Below are 23,393 nucleotides of genomic sequence, written 5' to 3'. Positions count from 1 at the left end.
CACCGTGACAGCGGTGGACGGCAACATGCCAAGGGGATAACACGTAACACGCCAGAAGTGCCCAGATGGAAGGGGTGCGTGAAGTGGGCGTGGAGCCAGGTGGGGTGGGTGTGTTGCAAGGGGCAGCTGTGCTTCTGAGTGAGAGCAATGCAGGGGGGGTCTCTTCACCTCGCTCCTCTTTGGGCACTTGACACGGCCCAGCTCCCCAAAATTCAGCATCCCCAAAACCTGGCACTTCGTGAATTATTAAAGGAAGAACGTGAGAATGAAACAGCGTCAGAGCTCAGTTCGGCGGAGAGACATACGACGTCTCTTGTGGGAAAGGGGGCAGGGGAGCACCGACTGCTCTTGTTCTCCTCTACCGGGCTCACTGCGGCCAGGGTTCGGCAGAGGCGTGCCTACCGGAGAAACAACTGTAAAGAAATAACCCCAAAGCACGCCTCGCGCGCCCCCTGCTGGACACGAGTTCACCCGCTGCACCTTTCAGAAGTTCTGGTCGTTTCCCAACTCTGTTGGCCATGGGAACAAGCATTGGCCGCGCGGCTGTAAAAGTAAGGGCAGCGCGGCCGTGAAAGCGTAAGTAATCGCGAGCGCGATCACAGCGAAAGTGATCGCGATCGCGAGGACGGGAAGCGCTGTGTGTCAAGCACGCAAGTGGTGCGCACGCAGCAGTGATTGGCGGCTGCGCGCATGCACGCTTGCGTGAACGCAAGCGCTAGACCAGCGAGGTCTGGTAGGTAGCACTTTGGAAACCTGTATACTAAATGTCGAGCAACAGCGCATGCGCTGTTCTAGGCTCGACCTAACAACCCCTGGAATGACCTCTTCTGGCCACAAGAGCTGGGTACTACCCCAACACCAGTCCCAGTTGTAAAAAGCCTAGGCATCAAAATAGATGCCAAACTCACCATGTCGAACCAAGTTTCCACCGTGGTCGGGAGCTGCGTGGACTTACTGAGATATTTGCGGAAACTAGCCCCCTCCTTTCATTTGCGACACTACAGATGGTTGTGTCGGCAATGATTGTGTCACGGCTGGATTACGGCAATTCCTTATACATTGGTCTCTCCGAGAAACTGCTCAGTAAACTACAAGTGGCCATAAACGATACAGCTAGGCTGATCTTCAGGCTCCCAAGACGGGCAAACATTACTCAGTTACTGCAGCACTTGCACTAGCTCCCCATTAAACAGAGAGCGAGGTTCAAAGGCCTCTGCATCGCCCACAAAGTCATTCATGGCCAGGCCCCAGTATACATCAATGAGCGGCTAGGGAACTATGTGCCTGGATGAACCCTTCGGTCGTCCGAGGCAGGCCTACTGGCCTGTCCACATTTCAAAACAACATCTAAAGGCGGTAGAGCGTTTTCTGTATTGATCCCTCAACTATGGAATAGGCTACCAGAGAGCCTACCTAAGGAATCTGCCCTCCTCCCTTTCGGGAAAAGACTCAAGACTCTTCTGTTTATGGAGGCTCTGGGCACAGCATAAGCCCCTCCGGGTGTATGTACATATGATCGTTGGTGGGGTTTAGTTCATCTCTCGCAGCGCTAAGAGACCTGCCGGTGATTATGCGCTCTATAAATCTCAGTTAACATAACATAACAATCTCACCCATGTCCTGCCAGTCCGAGCAGGGAGGTGTGTGCACACTTGCATCAAAGGTGCTGGGGCCTGGGTAAGCCATGTGCCCGGCCTGTCCTTGCCATGCAAAGGTGTGCCATTCTTCCTATCCATCCTAGGAAGTGGCACTGATTCAATATTTTGAAACATGGGCCTATCAGTTATTGCAGACCGGTGGGTGCGCACTGGCATCTATCATGAATAACTCATGATGAGCAGCTTGCCATTGTAAGCTGCTGTGAGTGCACACCCGTGCCTATGGTGCCCGTGATTACGTGTGCCGCCTGCCAACGCAGGCTTGTGCTTGCACACAAAAACACGTTGTGGGAAGTTGGCCTGGTATATGCTGTCCACTAATTTTAGTGGGCACCTTGCACCAGTCCAAACAACCCCTTAGAGATGATAGGTTAAGGACAACCTTATTTGAAAGCTATCCTAGTGGTAGCTCTGGAGAGCAGCCTTCAGGCTAAGTCTTGGAGGAATGTAAAACAGCTTGTTTTACCAGTCTATAATCTCTTGAATGACCAAATGAAAGGAGAACCACACCAGGTATGTATATAAAATATATGTATTTATTACTAAACACACCCTGCTAGTCTCTTTATGAGGCTATAGGTCAAAGCACATTTGTTGCAATTTATATATCACAGTAAATTAGCACAATATGCGATGGGCCCTAGGGGCGAACCAAACCATATATTAAGAAAGTGGTATAAGAACCACGACTTGACTAGACACAAGGCCTACAGCCTATAGAATCGCTGGGACCCCAATGAACCACCCAAGGTAAGTGACACAGTGGACCAACGGGGGACGTGTGCAGTGTGAGAACACAGCCGCGAGCTCCGTTAGCTTCCATGGGGAAAGTCGTGGTTGGAATTTTAAAGTTTAAGGACACTTAGAGGTGGACTAGAAACAAACCCTTTTGGACTTTGATGGTTCTAGGGCCAACACCCACGGGAGCACCGGAGTACTTGTGTTACTTGACCCAGGAAAGCCGGGTGCATTGGTGTCAAATGGTGTCGGGCGTCTTTGTCGATTTCAATGGCAAGATGCAGAAAAGTGCTGCTGCCGGGAAGAGGAGAAGTGTCCGTAGAGATCCAAGCCTGGATCGAAGATGTGAAGAACCTGAAAGCAGAGGGGACAGAGTCTGGGTCACTAGCCAGTGACCAGGGGCACGATAGACGAATGCCCACCGATGTCGGGTGCTTCAGGAGCGAAGAGGGGAAGCTTGCCTCTTCAGTCACGAGGACCAGGAGCTGTATTCAAGGTGTCCCACAAAGGATGTTGAGCGCTGCAGTGTCGGTGCCCGGATTGGACACAACAAACCTTGGCAACAGCAATCCACGCAGGAAGAGGAAAGATGCTTTGGTGTGGACCAGCAAGGTCCTGGGGACTCCCCAAGCAATGGAGAGTCAGGGCACATCTGGAGCAACCAGGGAAGCCCAATTAAAGTTAAAGTTTCCTTCACAGGGACCCACCAGTCAACGGACCAGGGATCGCGAAGGTACCTCGAGCAGAAACACAAAGGGCCGGCTTACGGAACACTCATGGAGTGTAGGCCAGCAATCTTCAATGGAAAAGGTGCTCGGGGTCTGGGCTACAAGTAACCCAATGCATAGCCTCAAGGGACGTCAAGAAGCTAATGCACTTGCAAATGTGCACGGTGTCCAGGAGTTCCGGTTCCACGGTACCCACGAGGGCTACAGGTCTCAGCTTTGCTGGGGGCTCGGGTCAGCCTCTGGGAAGTCTGGAAACCCACCTCCTGTGTTGCAAATACTTCGGAGTTCGGCAGGAGCTTCAGAGATGCAAACCGGTCAGATGCATCTTTGGTGCCTGCCTTGCAGGGGAGTAACTCCTTTACTCCAAAGGAGATTCTTCAGTCATCTAGTCGTGTAGATCGTCGAAGTTCCGGGATTTCTGTATCAGAGTTTTGTCCAAGTGTAATCTAAAGTCCTGTAGCCAGGGGTTCCTTTCTTATACCCAAGGAAGGGGTTAGACCTACTCTGGGGACCCACCTATGGTAGGGTCAGGAAAGAGGGGTGGCTACACCCATTTCCTTTGTCCAGTTTCATGCCAGAGCAGGGGCTGGTAGCCCCTGCAACCGGTTTGAGCTGGACTATGCACAGGGACCCCAAATGTGCCCCCAGTGCAGACTTCAAAGCACTCTTGGAGTGCACCCACCCAGCCCTGATCCACTAAAGCCTGTCTGGGAGGTGATAACACCTCCCTGTGACAGGAAACCTATTGTACAGGCCTCCCCTGCTGGAGTTTCGGTCAGCAGCAGGAGGCCAGACTTGTGTCTGTGGATGGCAGCATCCATTTTGTGATGCCAGGGCTCTGTTAGCTGGTACCGGGTATACCGGTGCTGTCATGTCTCTCCCTCTAGACGGGTGGGATCATACTCCCTCGCCAGTTACTGGAACTTTGTGTCGCACCTGCCATCGCCTGCTGCCATTGCAGGTCGGTGTACGCCTTAGAATATGTGCGCCCAGATAGTGAGGAATACCTAAGTGTGTTTTCACTATCTATGAGGCCTGCTCTTCCCAAAGGTTAACATGGGGAAGTGGTTGACATTACTTCGGACTGCAGTAGTGTATTGCAACAGAGCAGCCACATGATGTTTCATATCAATGAATTCTCAGTGCCAAATCCTTTCTATTAGACACAGGGGATTTGGCATACCTCGCTTAGAAATGGCACTTTTAGAATATGGAAATTTCTATGCTCTAAGAGTCTTGGGGACCGTGGTGCCTGGCTCCAGTGGATCCCAAGGGTTGGGGTGAGCACATCTGTGCATTCCCCAAGCACCAGCCAAAAACCATGGGCATCCCACTGGAACATCAGATCTCTGACATTTGAGGGCCGAATGGGAAAGGTTGAAGATAGCAGTTTGACACTTAGCCTATAGGAGCCAGATCATGGCCTCATTAAAGATTAAGATCTGCATTCCAAGGCCCATGGTAGACAGGCCTACAATTTAGGGTAGACATCTGTGGTTCAAAAGAAAAAACCCCCAAACTACCCCGAACTTCAAAGACACACCAGAGTATAATTACGTGTGCCATCCTTTCGCAAGGGGTGAGAAATGCTTCTGGGGACATAGGACTGGCTAACCAAGATTGCCTGGTGCACATTGTCAGAGGACTGTGTTGTGCACATGGAGGATGGCTGTCTGAATAGTGGCTGGCCTGTGCTGAGGACCTGCTGAAGTGTGGCTCCCTGAAATGTTCCCTCCTCTTCTCCTGGAGATCTCAGGGATATCAAAGATCTCCTGCGAGGGACCTACACCATCTACAAGTGACATCTGGAGAGCGGTGCCATTTCAAGTGCCGACCTCAGCTACTGAATCCGAAGGGTAGTGTGATGTGAACCTGGAACTGAGACTTGTGTCTGGAGACCGGATTGTCTTGTGCGGAGACCCATAAATCTTGCTTGCATGTAAGGCATATAGTTCCTGGACCGAGGGGACCAGGACACTCATATGTTTCTAGTGGTGGTGAGTGGATTTACTGGTTGTTGAACCCCATATGGCCCATTTCATTGATCATGCCGCATCTCTATCGTGCGACACACCGACTGCATGCTCATTGCGTGCGGTGTCCGGTTCACAGGGTGTGACACTCGAGGTGAGGATGTACCTGTAGTAGTGCCTCATTCTACCTCATGTGGCTCTGCTGAACCTTCGCCTCTTTGTGTGACTTGACTGGTCTGGTGTAACCTGCATCATCCTGCACCCGACATTGTGCCTCCTTTCCAGGGAAGTGCGGAAATGCAACTCTTCGCTGTTTGTTACTGTATTGCCTGGTGCAACCCATTTAACATGCACCGGTCATTGTACCTCATTCCCAGGGAGGTGCAGAAGTTGCAACTCATCTTGTTTGAAATTTGAAGTGACTGGTGTGACTCATACCAATGCGCACCAGCTGCAGTGCCCAGATTGCCTGGGCACCACCTGGATCATCGGGTACTGATCAGGGCGCTTCATCCTATTGAAAGACTCCCTTGTGTTACACCCCATTCATCGGTTCCCCTTTTGACCCTCATCGTATTGGACCACCTGCCCTCTCCACACCTGACCCCTTTCAAAGACATATTCCACTAGGTAGCAGTGGGAGAGATTGACTGGGTTAAAGGAACGCCTGCGTGACAGTATGGAAGTGGGTCAAGAGACTGCGTGACTCCTTTGCCTTTTGAGACCTGTTTGTGAACTTCCAGAGTGGCTGCTAACCTCTCCCTTGTTGATGTATTCCTCCTATTTAAGCTGCTACATATTCCCTCCTACTTCCCGAGGACACAGAATAAGTGTGACTTTGGCCGTATGTGGCCCAGAGTCTGAGGGGCATGGTTGGTTATCTTCTTTTCGGGGCTATAGGACAATCAGGGTGAACTAGAAGGTGAAGGGAGGCTTGTGCCATGGAGTCTGCAGAGGGTGAAACATTAACCTATTGGGTACCAGTGGCACCACATTAGGTTGCTGAGTGCGTACGTGTGTGTAAGAACGTGCCGATTGGACTGGCTGATGCCTGTTGCACCGCGTAGTGGTGCGGAGTGAGTGAGTGTGTGTAATTGGGAGTGATCTGTGCAGACCGCATGTCATTCACGACACTGGCCGGCGGTGCAACTTTATATGTTGATTGTTGCCAAAAGCACAATGCCTTTTGACATTGGGTTTTCCCCGAGTGGCTCCAGCCAGCGATGATGCCAAAAGGTGTTCTATTTTCATGTATGTAAAGAATATTGATATTGTGCACCACATAAGGGTGCTCTCTCTCTTCATTGGGGGGATGGGGTTTAGATTAGAAATTGTCCACGATGTGCATACTACTGGCATCATAACAATACGAGTGGGTCTAGTACTGCTAGTAATATTTCTGAATGTGTTTTATGCCCAAAAGTATATGATGGCCATCTTATAATGATTGAGTATGTGTACTGAATATAAACGTTTTAACATACTTCTTGTGTGAAGTCATTTTTGTGACGCTCAGTGTATTTATCGCAAGTGACTGCTGTGCCTGTACTTTACATATTGCCTCTGTAGTAAGCCTGACTGCTCACTGCCAAGCTACCTAAGGGTGAGCACAGGTTAATCACCTGCCCTTGATGGGATTGGAGCTGGCTGGAGGCATCCCCTCATTCACTCAGACACTGTGAGCCTAATTACAATGACCAGCAATTGTATTGCGACGTGCAGCAGACTAATGTCCAGTTCCAATGTTGCACTGCAGTCTGGGAGAAACTTTAATTGTCTTTTGGATCCTTCTCTTGATTGATCGATATGCATGCCCAAAATGCCGCAAAATGCAGCAGGAACAAATACTATATCTATGGAGGCATAGAAACCCCAACAACACTGAATTCACATATTGTTCAGCTGATCACAATATGCACTCGTGTGTTGATTATTTATTATTATGCAGAGATGTTGTACTCTGAGTCCTATCTTGTATGTGTCTGGCACTCACATATTATGATCAAGTCGCAAAAACCATGGAAACTATCCACGTTGGGGAACCAGAGACTATAGGGCCTCAAGGGTGAGCTGGCCTCCAAACAAAACCTGTTATACACAAAAAGCCACCTGAGTGATTTTATAACATTTTCCTAATCTACTGCATTTTGTAATTTTTCATATTTTCCAGCCTCCTCCTCGATACACACAAAAGAGTGATGGACTAACCCTTGTCGCCACCCTACGTTCCTAGGTCCCTTAGGACCCTGAAAGACAATAACAACAATTGTGTGTTACCAACAGAAATGTCCAGGCTGATGATTCAAGACCAGGCATTCCTCAATTACATGTAGGCATAAATTGCATGTGATGTAGGTGTGACACTGCACTTGTGTATCACACACATATATATCTAAGTGTCATGCTGTGATGCCAGTTAACACACTCTTACCCTAATTAAGGGTCATCTAGGCCCAAAGGAGGAAGGGTTCACAAATCCCTGTAGCCACACACGATAAAGGAGAAAAAAGGGATTGTCAACCACACTGTATTAAAAGGTTTAAAACGTACATTGTAGGTACGTTCCTGGTTGTCCACCTAGAAAGGTGCTTTCCTGGTTGTCCACCTACTGGTACTGGCTCCTTCCTCCCAATGATCCTGGGAGTCATTGTGAAGCCTTCTTAAACACTCCAACTATTACACATGTGATTGGTTGGATGTATCCCCCTGACGTCTCTACACAAATTCACACAGATGTATTTAATTATATTCATCTATGTCAGGTTTATTTACTCGCCAAAATACAAATGCATATGCTTGCAATGATCTTTCTGCACTAGAGTGCAGGAAGGGCTAATGATTTTATTCTCAGGTGAGGCGTGAGCCGCCTCTGTGATCATTGCCCTTACCATGTTCCTTAATCTTACCCAATGCGTTGCACTGCCTAGGTGGGTAGCGTGCACCGCTCAGCACCAGTCTTCTGCAGTCTGCTTTCAAGCACTTCAGTGCGTACCGCCTATACTGCCTGTAAGCAAGTAAGCGCGTCATCTCAGGAAGTGGTACGCCTTCCCCTGATCGTCGTGTACTCTTGATATAAGATTCTTGGAGATGTAGTCCCAGAATCTACAGCCATAATTGTTAAAGTACATCAGGACAAAAAGAGTGTTGTGCACTCTTGGTATAGGAGTTTGAGGGATGTGATCCCAGAGTCTACAGCCACAGACGTTTTTTGTATACACATGGGATTTTGAACACTTTCCATTCAAACTAAAACAATTAAGGGAATAGTTCCAAATGTGAGAGGACTCAAGTTTGCGAAAAACGCCTCCTTACATGACAATTATTAACACCACAATCAGCCTCATGCATCAAGCCAAAATCCAGTCGGTAAAATACCGATTCGCTAATAGCTCCCGGTATTGAGTTAAAAATACCCAATCCCAATGCATCAACCCAAAAGCAAAAATCGCTATTTAAGGAATCCTTAAATAGCGATTCCTTAAATAGCGATAGCATTTAAGGAATCCCAAATTGAGATTCCTTAATTTAAGGAATCTCAATTTGGGATTCCTTAAATGCAATGCATGAAAGTTAAAAAATTAGCGAATTCGCTAATAGGGGGAGCAAATTACCATGAAGATGAACTGCATGGTAATTTGCTAAAAGTTTGAAAAATGCACTTTTGTGCATTTTTCTAAGTTTCATGTTGCGCACACACATGCCCTTAGAGCATGTGTGTGTGCAACATATGTGCACATATCAATTTCAGGGGTGCAATAGGGTGTCATTTTGACACCCTTGAAACTGCATGAGCAATTTGCGAGAACCTACTGGTACTCGCTATTTGCTCATGCAATCTCCAATTCATTCCTATGGGCCCGGAGGCCCATAGGAATGATTGGGATGGCATTCCTTAATTGCTACTCGCTATTTGCTAGTAGCAATTAAGGAAAGTTAAGGAATCGCTATTTGAATAGCGATTCCTACATGCATAGCCTTTTGCTATTCCTTATTAGCAATTCCTTATTTTTCGCTAATAAGGAATCGCAAATGGCATTGTTGATGCATGTGTCCCAATATCTTGTAATCATGACAGCTGAAGCTTAATACTGTCAACTTGCAATTGACACTGCTCACCCAAAAGAAAGATGACACCCTTTTTAATAACAGAGCAAATATTTGATTTCTTGCTGTCAAAATTGGGAACAAATTTTGAATAAACATCTGCCATTCATTCGTTTGAATTTTCTCATTCTTTTACAGTGCAGGTAAACCTTGTAGGTTGTTTATAAGCTCCTCTTTCTGGCAAACCCCCTTCTCTGAAATTATGTGCCCTAGATAACTTAATTCTGAACACCCAAACCTACACTTTCAGCATCATACCATGCTCTCAACATATCCAAAACAAGCATTGGCATAGCCAATAGGTCTCGCCTTTGGGACCTTATAAGTGTTTAGCCATGCAACAATTGATGTTGTTGCACCAAGGATATTGTGCTGGATAACTAAACACTTATAAGGTCTCAAAGACGAGACCTAATGGCTATACCAAGGGAAGCTAAACCCCCACTGTACACTCATTACACATATGGCTAATCATTCTATGCCGAAACGGAAAATAAACTTCTGTAACCCAAGGAGAGTCTGGATCGTCTGGAGTCTGGAGAGAGAGAGAGAGATTTAGAGAGAGAGAGATTTAGAGAGAGAGATATAGAGAGAGTTTTTTCAACACAGACTTTGTCACAAAGTTTTGGCTCGCTCTTAAATTCTTTGTAGCACCAAGACGTCAGAGTCAAACTGCTCATTAACCTTCAAGGGTATATGCCGGGTAGGGCAGGTGTCTCCAAAGCAGGTCTTCTAAATATTTGGTGCTGAATCACAGATTGTGATAACAGTCCCTACTTTTGTGTTCTACCAAATCGATAGGCTTGCTCAGCAAAGGCAATAGAACCAAACAATGTTTTATTAGCATTGTTGATGATAAAGATATTCCTTAACTACACCTGTATTACCACAAACTTCCTCCTGCAGGATCTCCACTCCAGTCTCCTCGCTAATCACTACCAAGGACTTCTAGAGACAGTTCATAATCATAATATGTCAGACTTTTGTTTGGAGCCAAATGTCAATATGACGGCCTACCTCCAAGTGGCGTATCATAAACAATGGGGTGACCCTGTGTCCCTCAGAACCTGGGTATGAATAATATAGAATACAATGGTTCTGTCGGGTATATACAAACAATTACTTTGTTTTACGAATGGATCGAGAGAAACTGAATACATTCAAATGGAAAAATCAATCATAGAGGAAAATTTTCTTTTTCAAGAGGACCATATAAACAGATGACAATGAAAATCACGATGAAATCAGATTTGTTGGATGACATATTGTTTTTTATATATAAATTGCATCATTTATATTAGCATCTATGTCATTCTTTATAGCAAAGCAAGGCTACCAAAATTACAATCCTTAAAGTGAAATCGTGCATCAGTGAAACAGTGACATAAGTGACAACGTTAGTGCATAATATGTACAGGAATGAAAAAAGTTTTATATACAGAATATAAAAAGGGCCAGTACCTAGAAAAGTAACATGACACAGTTTCCACGAATGACTCAAGTTCTGTAGGAAAACGGGTCACACACTGGTCCTAGGTATTGTCGACGTTTCAACCCAGTATAAGCGATATTAAATCGTCATGCGGGTCTTCATCAGGACGTTTAAAAGAAGCAATGGCAACCTAGCCGATAGTCTAGGGCTGCCTAATTTTCAAACGTTGTAGAGACGAAGCACTCATCCAATGAGGAGTCTGAAGTGTGGATTCAATTAAATTGAACTTAGAGTGGCAGCCGGATTGCTTGCAAGCGGTTAAAAGTCACGCTAATAGGCCACCTTTCGTTGACGTGGGAAACCAAAATAGTTTGGTAACAGCGTTTTGAGTAGAGGCAAAAATGCTTGTAGACGGTTTCCCCACATCAACGAAAGGTGGCCTAGTAGCAGGATTTATAACCGTCTACAAGCATTTTTGCCTCTACTCAAAACGCTGTTACCAAACTATTTTGGTTTCCCACGTCAACGAAAGGTGGCCTATTAGCGTGACTTTTAACCGCTTGCAAGCAATCCGGCTGCCACTCTAAGTTCAATTTAATTGAATCCACACTTCAGACTCCTCATTGGATGAGTGCTTCGTCTCTACAACGTTTGAAAATTAGGCAGCCCTAGACTATCGGCTAGGTTGCCATTGCTTCTTTTAAACGTCCTGATGAAGACCCGCATGACGATTTAATATCGCTTATACTGGGTTGAAACGTCGACAATACCTAGGACCAGTGTGTGACCCGTTTTCATACAGAACTTGAGTCATTCGTGGAAACTGTGTCATGTTACTTTTCTAGATACTGGTCCTTTTTATATTCTGTATATAAAACTTTTTTCATTCCTGTACATATTATGCACTAACGTTGTCACTTATGTCACTGTTTTACTGATGCACGATTTCACTTTAAGGATTGTAATTTTGGTAGCCTTGCTTTGCTATAAAGAATGACATAGATGCTAATATAAATGATGCCATTTATATATAAAAAAACAATATGTCATCCAACAAATCTGATTTCATCGTGATTTTCATTGTCATCTGTTTATGTGGTCCTCTTGAAAAAGAACATTTTCCTCTATGATTGATTTTTCCATTTGAATGTATTCAGTTTCTCTCGATCCATTCGTAAAACAAAGTAATTACCTCCAAGTGGCAGCATGACATCTCTTACACCTTCAGCCAGAACTCACCTATTACCCAACTCTAAGCAACTTGAAGTTTTATATTTTAAGTTCCAGTGTGTTATAGATATTTGTGCAGCAGCCTGCCTCTGTTATTTGCCCTCTTAGAGCTACTGGTCTGTCTTGATTTATATTATGTATATGTTAATGGGTAAAAATTCAGGACAGATTGATAATATTACACATGACATAACATGTGTATTTATAAAGCGCACATTCACCCCAGCTACGGGGCATTTTGGCACTGAAATAACAGATGTATATTGTTACCCAACGGTACTCATTTTATCGACCTCAAATGGATGAAAGGCTGAGTGGCCCTGCCAGGATTTGAACCTGTGACCATGAGGCACCTGCAGTGGATGCATTGGTCCACTGAGCCACCAGACCCAGCTCAGTAGAAACACTTAGCAGTTCCTGTGTGTGTGCGCACAGGCATTAGTTGCGTATCCCAGTGTGCATGGCAGTCTATCTGCAGCAATGTCTCTGTATATGGTGGTTGCTGTGAGGATTATCTACTCAATCTTTGTACGCACTTAGTTTCATAGGAACAAAATTTGCAATAGCAAGTGACATTTACTAAAAGAACTTTGAAGATTGCTTTGTTGTTTAGATTTCCCATACAGAGTTTTTCTCCACCCAAAAGCTTGACTATTGACTTGATAAAAAGGTGGAGAGGTAGAGGAAGCATTAGAAGGCACCAAGAATGAGAATTTGTGGCAGATAAACTTGAGAGTAACGCAGTTAAAGAGAGGCAATGAATGGAGTAGTAGATTGGTCTAAGAAATTAGAGTAAGGAAACAGTAAACCATCTACTGGTCTCCCAAGAAACTTGCAAAGATGGTTGGAAGCAAGAAGAGATGCAGCTCGAAGTGCGAGCTGGAGAATGCGGATGATGTACATCTCTTTTGGCAGTGTCCAGCTATCCAGTCCTTCTGGAAATAACTAGGTGAAGTATTGAATACAATTTTGGGGACCAATATTGAGGTAAACTTATCGCTAGTTATTTTTGGGATTCTGAACGAGGACAAGACTCCTTTGGGGAAAATTAGATCTCACTTAGTCTTCATACTAATAGCTATTGAACTGAGAAATCTGTATAAAATGGGTCTCTGTCTACCTGTGCGGGTTGGCTAAGCTTTTCCAGGCAGGTTGTCAGGCTTGATTGCCAATCTGGCTCATCAAAGAAAGACAAAATGTTGGCTCCTTTTTCCATGGCTTTCCCATATTAACTGAGCACTCGCACTACTATAAGACGGTTGGGAACGTAAATTGGCTTGTTATGCTGCAATTAAGTCCAAGGATTAAGACAAAGCTCAACAAGGTGACGAGGATAGCGGTGGTTACTACTTGAACCCTCCTCGATTACTAGCTGCAGAAGGCTGCTTAATGGAGACTTAGATCATGGAGGTTATGCAGCGCCCAGTTTCCAGATCTTGGCTCCTGTCTTTGTCACATATGAGGACTAAAAATAAAAATAAAACGGCAACAGTAAACCAATAACAGAAATGGTTGAGTGAAGCTGAGAGCAGATGGGAGCAGCCCGAGAGAGCAGCGACAGCCTGGTGCAGGCAACCAAGAGACTGAACAAGGGAGGAAGCAGCAGTACACTGAAGAAAAGAGACATCGGGCAGTGGGGAGGTGGAGAAATGGAATGATAGAATGGGCAGGGGAGAGGTAGAATGGCCTGGAGAGTGGACTGGTAAATAATCACAAAGAGAGACATGCGAGACAGACAGTGGTCACAGGAAAGGGCCAGAGAAGGAGTACGAGGAGATAGGAATGGATGAATTGTGTTTGGAGACAGATGATAGATGAGTTGAGAGGAAGGGATCCAGAGGGGGTTGGGAGACGTGGGGGGCGGGGAGTAGGACTGGTTGTTAGGTGAGAGAGAGTCGATCAACAGGAGGTCCTAGTGAAAACAAATATTAAGGGAAACAGAAGGGCTTGAGAAAGGAAAATGAGGTTCAGTAGGAGTGAAAGTGAAAGGGCAATGGTGAGGGGAGAGGAGAGGAGAGGAGAGGAAAAGATGGGAGGCGACGGGAAAAGAGGGTGAAATAAAAAAAATTGTGGAGAGGCTCAAGAGAGGGGGGAGGCAGCATTAGGTGGTTTACTGAAGAGCGAAAGAAGGTAGAGCAAAGCAGGAAATGGGCATAAAGAAGGAGAAGAAAAGCAGCATAATGCGGTTTAGACAGGAGGAAGGGCGGGTTCCTGTAAACATGCAAGCGAGTGAGTAAGGGAGGGTGGTATGTATTGGAAAAGTACAAACACGGAAATACGAGGGAGTGAGCCACTGGGAGTGAACAGCGTCGTAGGGGATGTTGCAGAGAAGATGCGCTGGAAGGGTCGTGCGCAGCAAGCGCCCTGGAGCAGCTCCACAGATCCGGACGTCACAACCTACTGCACAGAGATGTATCACCTTATAAATGCACTCTAGACATCATGGCTGTGTTACAAACCCCGCCAGAGATGTCCGCCGCCGATTAAAAGCCCAAACCGAGGCATTAGCAAATCATTCATTACATGCCAGATTCCTTAAAATGACGACTACAGGAAACGCATCACAACTCTACTAATTAACAATTGATTGTAGCATGGCGAGCCTCCGCTGCTGACAAATATTGTCCTGCATGTTCTCAACGTGGGAAATAAATCAGACCTGGGACAATTTGGCCCATGTCCTATTAAAATGTATTAATGAATACTTGTTCCACTATTTTGCTACTATTAAAAACATTATCTCAGCAACAAAAGTAGGCAACCTAGGGTGTTTTTGCCTTTAAAGCAGCCAGCTGTTGTCTAAAAGAGCATACGAGATGGCACCGTAAGTTTAATTGATTTATTTTAATTTACTGTCATTGCGGTGGCTACGCCTGCCCTGTGTGTGCTGTAGGATTGTAGAGGAATAAACCAGTGTTGCTGCCCCCGCCTCAGTCCCCACAGCACACTAGTTTACTCTCGAACACCTAAAACAAGAGAACTACGTGGGCAAAAAAAACCACATAAATCCAGACTTAGCAGAAATAAAAAACAAAAAGCAGCATAATGCGGTTTAGACAGGAGGAGGGCGGGTTCCTGTAAACATGCAAGTGAGTGAGTAAGGGAGGGTGGTATGTATAGAAAAAGTAAAAACACGGAAATACGAGGGAGTGAGCCACTGGAAGTGAACAGCATAGGGGATGTTGCAGAGAAAATGCGCTGGAAGGGTCGTGCGCAGCAAGCGCCCTGGAGCAGCTCCACAGATCCGGACAACACAACCTACTGCGCAGAGATATATCCCCTTATAAATGCACTCTAGACATCATGGCTGTGTTACAAACCCCACCAGAGATGTCCGCCGCCCATTAAAAGCCCAAACCAAAGCATTAGCAAATCATTCATTACATGCCAGCTTCTTTAAAATGCCGACTACAGGAAATGCGTCACAACTCTACTTATGAACAATTGATTGTAGCATGGCCAGCCTCCGCTGCTGACAAAGAATTTCCTGCATGTTCTCAACGTGGGAAATAAATCAGATCTGGGACAAAAAACACATAAATCCGGGCTTAGCTGAAATAAAAAACAATGCGCTGAAAGGAGGCAGCAGGGGGAGGGGAGAGAGGAGGGGGCCTGCGCCTGTTTCCCTTGCGGGAGTGAGCTGCAACCATATGTTTGTAATTAACACATGGTTTGAAAGCTCGCTCCCGCAAGGGAATCGCCAGGCGTGCACGCGTTGCCATTGGAAGCAATGCAAAGCGTGCACGTTTTTGCCCGCAAAGCTGTGCCGATGGCTAAAGGTCTTTTTCCCAAGCAGCGCATGCGCGCTTCGTAGGCGAGACCTAAAGATGTCAGCGGTGTTGGGTGTTCAACCAAGTTCTTACTAAAAACCAAGATGTCATCCTGGAAGAATTTATACTCCTGATAACTGTCCTACAAATCTGCTGCTTGTTAATGGGATTTCTACCTGACACCAGAATGTGCCCATTAACATTGCATGTCACCTATTTCTTATTATTGAAATGGGCTTAGAAATTTTAAGTATTTTATTTTTTAACTCTAAAGTTTATTTTGACGTTTTTAAATGTGGCATGTAAGAAAGTGATTTATCAATTGGGCTGGATCAGTGTCCACCACAAGAAATAAAGGGGCATATTCACAAGGATCTATCGCCGAGTCAACGGCACTTTATCGCAGCCAAAGTAGCGATAAACTTATTGCCCCAATTACAAGCTGGTGTTAACTTCCCACAGCACCAGTTTACCCATGATAGCAGCCGCAAAAAACATCGCCACAGAAGACCCAACCGCAACTATCGCTAATGAGATGCAGAGTAGGCGTTACCGTGCCAAAAGCAGTGACAACACCACTCCACAACATTCACAACGACCAGCCAGAACTGCGATAAGAACACAAAACAGGCGATAAGGCGCGTTAGCAGCAGGAAAATAACACCTGCTCTGACCTGGTGCAAAGTCGGACAACAGCTTGCACCACAAAAGGGAGCCCCGCCCAGAGCCACACCTGAAGAACAACAGATGCACCCGGACAATTGAACATGCAGCGCGGAGGGCCGAAAGGGCAACAACACACGCCGCTACCACCCCCAGGACCCTCGCTCCCCGGCAAACCCCCCCCCGACCAAAGACATGCCACATCAGCTACACCTAAACATGTACAAAATAAGCTGCATGATGTCGCACAATCACACAATCACAACTGGTGACATGCATGTGTTGTCACAATAATGAGCATCACACATTCGCTTTCAAAGCAACAAATGAAACTTTATTGAAATGAACACTGAAATGAAATGAAGACACATGGCAGCTCCCCTCGGGACAATCCGTAGGTCACAGCCTGCAAGACAAAAATCATGATGATAAGGTATGTCCTGTGCACATCAAAGGACAGAGAGAGAGCGAAGGAGAGAGAGAGGAAGAGAGGGATAGAGAGAGAGAGATAAGAAGAAAGGGGGATAGATGAAGAGAGGGGGAGATAGGGAGAGAAGAGATGAGGAGAGAGAGATAAGAAGAGAGGGAGAGAGAGAGAGAGAGAGAGAGAAGAAGAGAGGGAGAGAGAGTGGCACCCCTGTCTACCCAGGCCACACAGCTCACCTGCTGCCACCGGTGTGTCTCCAACCACTTGCTGGTATATATTGCAGTTCACCAGGTCACATATTTGAGACAGACCCGTCATCTGAAACAGAGTCCAGATACATGATTGGCACAGTACACACAATTGCACAAGACAACATCACCTGCCCGCCCCTGCACACCCAGGCAGAGGCACCACAGCCCCTCCCGCCACCCATCAGAGCATGCCCGCCCATGCACTCCCAGGCAGAGGCATCTCAGCCCCTCCCGCCGCCCATCGGAGCATGCCCGCCCATGCACAAGCAGGCCTTATTGCTCAACTTCGGCCACCGGCATGCAGACAAGAGGTCCCACCACGTGCTGCTGCAAGCCAAAAGCCCGGGGCCCGCAGACATGGCGCCCTCCACATCATGCAGCCCTGTTCTGCAGGCCACCAGGTCTCACGTTTGGTGCTGGGTCTTGATTACTCCATGGCAGAGGACATACCAGTGCACCCGGCCTCATTGCAGGCTGCACACCCGCTCAGCCCAATAGGTGCCACTAACTCTGTGATCTCGGAAGCAACACCACATGGCGGTATGCCCACGCTGCCCGCTGGCGCTGGTCTACACTGTGGTCCAGCAAGGCACACAAAACCTGAGCAGTCCGGACCGCCGGGACGGGGCGGGCATCATCGCAGGCTGCACACCCGCTCATCACTTAAGGTGCCCCTACCTCAGTGCACCTAAAGTCACCTTCCCGTGGCGGGGTGCCTGTGCCAGCTGCAAAGCTTAGGGTGCCACTAACCCTGTGCAACCCCAGTCAGCGCCACGTGGTGGTAGGCCCGTGACGACCGCAAGGCCTCGTGTGCCACTAACCCTGTGCGCAACAACGCATGGGCCCTTTATGAGAACCGTGGAGCGTCCGTCATCCAGTCACCACCGGCAGAGGGGAATGTGACATCGTCGGCCCCTTATGTTGGCGGAGTCACATGGCCTGTGACGCATGTGCCAGATGGGTGTGGTGTGTGTGCAAACCTTCCCTCAGGGAGTGGCTGTGACATGGTGACAACTAGACCAGTGACCTGCACACCACCAGCGAGTACACATGCGATGGGTAGCAATGAGGGCCCCCCCCTCGGAGTGTAAGCGGAGTGGTATGGCCTGCTGTACGCCGGACCAGCGCAGGGCTTGCAACAATGACTTGTGGGCTCTGGGTGTGGTTCAGTATGTGTCCGGAGATTGAAGTGATTGATGCGTGTGTCCCTGTTGTAGTGTCCACGGCACCCGGTACACAATATGCAATGTAGCACCCTCTGACTGGCATCCCACAGGATGAGCATCATTGACGCAAGGGAAATCACTGTCCCTACATTCATCCACACATTCATGAATGATGTAAGACATAACACAGCAGTGCATTACTGGATGTTCAGTGCACATCCAGTGCAGTTTTGCAGCTGGAGCGGTACAGGGCAATGCCAAGCACACTACACAATATGGGCACGTGGAGGGCCAGTCAGAGTCCATACGGGGCTGACAAGTACTGCAGGAGAGGAAGGGTACAGTCTGCAGTCTGCTCGCCATGTCATTGGTCATCAAACAGGATATGGCAGTCCATGTCGCTGTCCAAGGAGAGTGCATCAGAGTGTATCGGGGTCAGTGGAAGGTCATGGGGCCATGTGCGGCTCCAAGGCGAAACCGGACAGGTGGCGCAAATTAATGCTAGTGCCTCCTTCTGAACTCAAACCCATTCTCGTCCTCGTATGTGTGCTCTGCCCCACCTGTGGGTGTTGCAGTACCGGCTGCGGCACTGTGTGCCACTGACACATCAGGGGCCGGAGAAGGATTGTCAGCAGCACTGTGAGGCAATGGCACACCAGGGGGTGGAGATGTGGATGGTGTGGGGGCAGCAGGTCTCATCATCGCCACGCCTTGTGGCAGCATTACCATGATGAGGATCTGCAGGGCATGGTAGATCCCAGCTACATTTCGCTGGTGTGCAGCGGTTGCTGCCATCCTTTCTGCCTCCATCTGCACCATGTCCTCCATGAGCCTCCGCATGTGTGCCAGCTCAAGGCTGGTATCGCTGGAGCCCCTCTGAGTGGGCAGGCGTTCTTCTCTTCGCGTCATGACTCCAGCAATGTCAGTCAGGGCTCGTTGTAGACCATGGAGCGGGCCTAGACACCAATGGATGGTGTCCAGTTTGGTAGCCATGAGGTCGAACCCCACCCGCACCTGCCCAGCCATCACCCTCTGGCCCTCCAGCACACAGCGTTGGAAGGCTGTGTGTTGTTCCTGGAGGTCTTGGGAGACTGCCGGGGCTCTGGGTGCCTCCTGCTGGGTGGTTTGGGTGGTGGGTGGGGTCTCCTCGATGCAGCTGGGCAGCCCTGATCCTGGAGGTGAGTCGCGGATGATGTCAATGATGTCTAGGAGGGCGTGTGCGTTGATGTTGGGGTTGTCCTCCTCATCATCAGTGAAGAGTGGCTGGGACTGCTCTGCTCTGTTGACGGTACCCTGCAATGTGAAGGGGAGATGGTGTATTGCAATGTGTCCACATGTATGTAGCCGCATGGTATATGTTGACATTCAGACAGCATGGCATTGTACATTGTGACATTCTATAGATCTGGGCGATGACCCAGAGTTATTGAGGGTGTGACTGTGCTCTGCTTGATTGTGCATGTGTGCCACCTGGTGGTCACTCACCCTGTTGCGGTTGTGTTGTGTCCTGTCGAGCAATGTCCAGTCCCCCGACTCCTGCCACAGTATCCGCACTGATGACTGTCGACACCAGCTCTTCCATGGCATCCAGCACAAGCTGTGGCGCTGGGCCCCCACCTCCAGTCTGCATTGCTGCCTTCTAGGTGGCTGCGAGTTTCTCCTTGGTCTTTCGCTTGATGTCATTCCATCACCTCTTGACCTCATCCATTGTCCTTTTGTACTCTCCGGCGGCATTCACCTTGTCCACGATGTCCTGCCATATTCCATTTTTGGTGCCCAATGATACGATGGAGGTGACGAACAGTTGTTGATGGTGTTCCATCACCTCCGTGACTATGATCCTGTTTGCCTGCGGACTGAACTTCGTCTTCCTTTTCTTCTTGTCCTTGCCCTTCCCTGTCCCCGAGGTCCCGGGCTTGTCGTCCAGGGTGCTTGTTGGGTTGCGCTCGTCCTCTGTGCCTGCTGCCTCCATGGTGCTTGGGTGTTGGTCAGTTTGTGTTTGGATGTTTTTTCTACTTTTATGGTGATTTTTCCCACCTGCTAGGTGTGTGTTGCAGGCCTGGTGCTGCTTAGCGCTGATTTCCTCATCACGCTTTGGCAATCGCATGTTTTTTCGCATTGGGGTTTGTGTTTTTATCTCCGTCGAGGTGGTTGTATCACGGGCATTGGCTGCGGTTTCGGCAAACTATCGCATGGGCCGCCTTGTTGTGAATTCTATGCTGACACTGGGTTATTTTCCCGCGATAGGCTGTGATGTGTAAAGCTGCGTTAACATTTTTGGGTGATGTTTAGCACACGTTCTTGTGAATATACCCCAAAGTCTTGTCATGTCCCATCAGAGTTTTATGTGGTTTAAACCTGAGCTCAACCCCTGCTAGATATGGCACAAAGCAGACAAAATTAACTTAACGTAGGAAAAATGTGTAAAGCATTTAGAAGTACTAAAACAGTAAAAACGTTACAAACACAACACAATAAAAATCCAATTTAGAAAAATAGAGTAAAATGTAATAAACAAAATCACACCAAAATGACAACAATTCAATAATGGCAAACTAAAGCTAAGATTGTTTTAAAGATTTAAGGCCTGAATACGAGTTTGGCTGTCTTACAGCCATACCACCCTGGCGGGGGTGTCCTGCCCACCATATTACCATTTTACCGTTGGGTCAGCAGCGGTGTTTCTGATGGCAGGAAATATTTCTTCATATGTGTTGATCCAGGTGTGTATATTTTGACTGCGCATGTGTTAAATGTAAAGACATTCATGACATGTGAAGGAATACCTACTTCAGGCTTGAGTCAGGGTGCTCAGTCCATTCTGCAAAATGGACTTACCTGGATTTTGGCACGAGCAGGATCATTTCCTTCTGGGTTCAGAGTGCTGTTGTGAAGGGTGGCCCAGGAGGAAGGGATCCATGTGAAGAAACTGAAGGGAAGAAAATGAAATGGCTAAGTATGCACCACAATTTCTTCAATTCCGCCGACTTAAAGCAGGTGGTCTTCCGGCCACGGTCGACTCAGCGGAAAGCCAACTTGTAATTCCGATGGCAGTGAACTTGTCTGTACCGCCATCTGGTAGATGCTTTATCAGTGAATGGCTGGCTGTGGCGACGGTGCTCTGGCGTCTTTCATTCTGCAAACTGACAACATTGTAATACTGTGGTGGACTGCCAAGTAGGCAGCGGGGTTTCCGATGCCATTTCGATGGCACTTCCCTTACCACCAAACTCGCAATCAAACCCTTAAGCTAAAATAGCACCAAAAAGCAGAAAGCACAAAGCGCCAGTGGTAGTCAATAGTCACAATAGACCAGGACCTAGCCAGAATTTGAGACGACTATGATAGAGCATGGGTCAGATACGCCAATTTGGGCCTGGAAAAAGTTTGAAGTCGCTTCTAAGTGCCAGTCTGCTGACAGAAACAACAGCGAAGGACTAATCTGGAATACAGTCGCTGTGGAATTGCAGGATGGATACATTTTGTAGTCTGCTCTGGAGCAAAGGTTTTGAAAATATTCCCAAACTTCTTTTGGTACCCAAACAACCACAGGAGGCCACCAGGATCTCAGTGGGAGCCATTAGAATTATCAGGGCGACAGGGAGATGCACCAGCAAAGTCCAATCCAGGTCCATTTGCCACTAGTCAGTTGGGATGCTTCACAGGAATGTCCTGCTTTTTATGTTCATAAAGCCACCCATAAGATCAGGCTTATGATCCTTGGAAAATTTTCTATCCTTTGATTTGAAGTGGAATGGGATCTCCTGAAGACTGTTTCACAGGTCTCAGATGTCATACGTAGCAGGTTGAGTCTGTCTGGCATACTTTTGCATGTCCAGCAGTGTTCTGAGGAAGGCTCACGAGGGTCCAGCTTTTTGAGCTTCACCTGCCTGTGGGTGAAGCACACCTTAAGACCCTGCTTTTTCCTTTCTGACTAATGTAATAAAAGTAATCAAGCCCTGAGCTGCCTATTTTTGCAGTACTTCCTGTTTGTGTCATTGTAAAAAGGCCCGAAATGACTTCTGTCAAGGCATTTTCAAGCTGGTGAAAGTCTTCATTCACACTAAACTTGGGCTCTGAGGGCGGGGGGTATGTGTCAGAAGTGTAATATGTTAAACCTAGTCTCCTTCCACATCTAATGCTAAAGTCCATTTTGAAGCAGGCACTATACCCACAACAAACACAGAGACAGAAGTCTGGTAGATAAAAGGCAGGGACCTTGAGGAACCAGACAGGCGATACGCAAGGATTGCCCTAACATTATTTTGACTCCCTTTGAATGGCAACAACCTTTACCTGGGTTTCAGACAGATCTGTCATGCAGGATTAGACACTGGGATGTCAACAGGAGGGGTACAACTGCCACCCCTGCATATTCTATTGAACTCAGTGGAGTCATTCCTGCTCATTCACGTCAAAACTAATAGGTGCCCCTGGGAGGAATTTCACACCCTTTATGAGGCTGTGCACTACATGGGAGTAGCTGGTCAGCTGATGCAAATTAGAGCCCTGAAATCTCTGGCCTTTAAAGGGTAACTTTCTAAAATGTAATTTTATTTAATATTTATTAAAACTTCTCCTTCACCATTGAATTTTTATTTTTATTAGGGGTGGACGATACATTCCGTTCCACCAGCAGAGTTGGTGGAGTTTTGGTCACAGTTCCAGACAAATACCGCCAACCACTGCGTGGCATAGTTTTTTCTCGTTTGCAGCTTTCCAACGGTACGTTGGTGAGCACCAGCAGGTGTTAGAAGGGCACCCAGCGAGATTTTTCCAACACGGATGGTCGCAACCGTTCACAGTGGGAAAGATGCCACTCAAGTAGAACATCTCCTTGAGTGACAGCAAAACCAGCTCGAGAAGCTACGCCCTGTGACGCACTTTTGTGAAATGGCCTTGGCTTTGCTAAAGCTTAGCTACAGGTCACATTTACCAAATCCAATTTCCTGCACCAAGGTTCTGATGTAAATATTAACCCCTGAAAATATCTAATTAAGAATGAAGGAGTAAAGACGACTAACATACAATAAAGCAAAAGCAGAAGGATACATTTTGAAAACAATGCTGATTTTATAATAAAATATGATGATAATGGCTAAACAAGATGGTAACTGGAGTAAAAGGCATTTTAAAAATAAGTGACAAGTATTATTTCATTTTTTACATTTCAGTATTCCGTCAGCAAGTTTTCTCTTTTAACCCCTTCGCCGCGGCAGGAATTCCGCCGTGGCGCTGGGGGGGGTTTGGGGG

Source organism: Triturus cristatus, chromosome 2_2 (assembly GCF_964204655.1).
Source record: "Triturus cristatus chromosome 2_2, aTriCri1.1, whole genome shotgun sequence".
Lineage (NCBI taxonomy): Eukaryota > Metazoa > Chordata > Amphibia > Caudata > Salamandridae > Triturus > Triturus cristatus.
The sequence above is the reverse complement of the archived record's forward strand: the minus strand, read 5'-3'. Positions refer to the sequence as shown.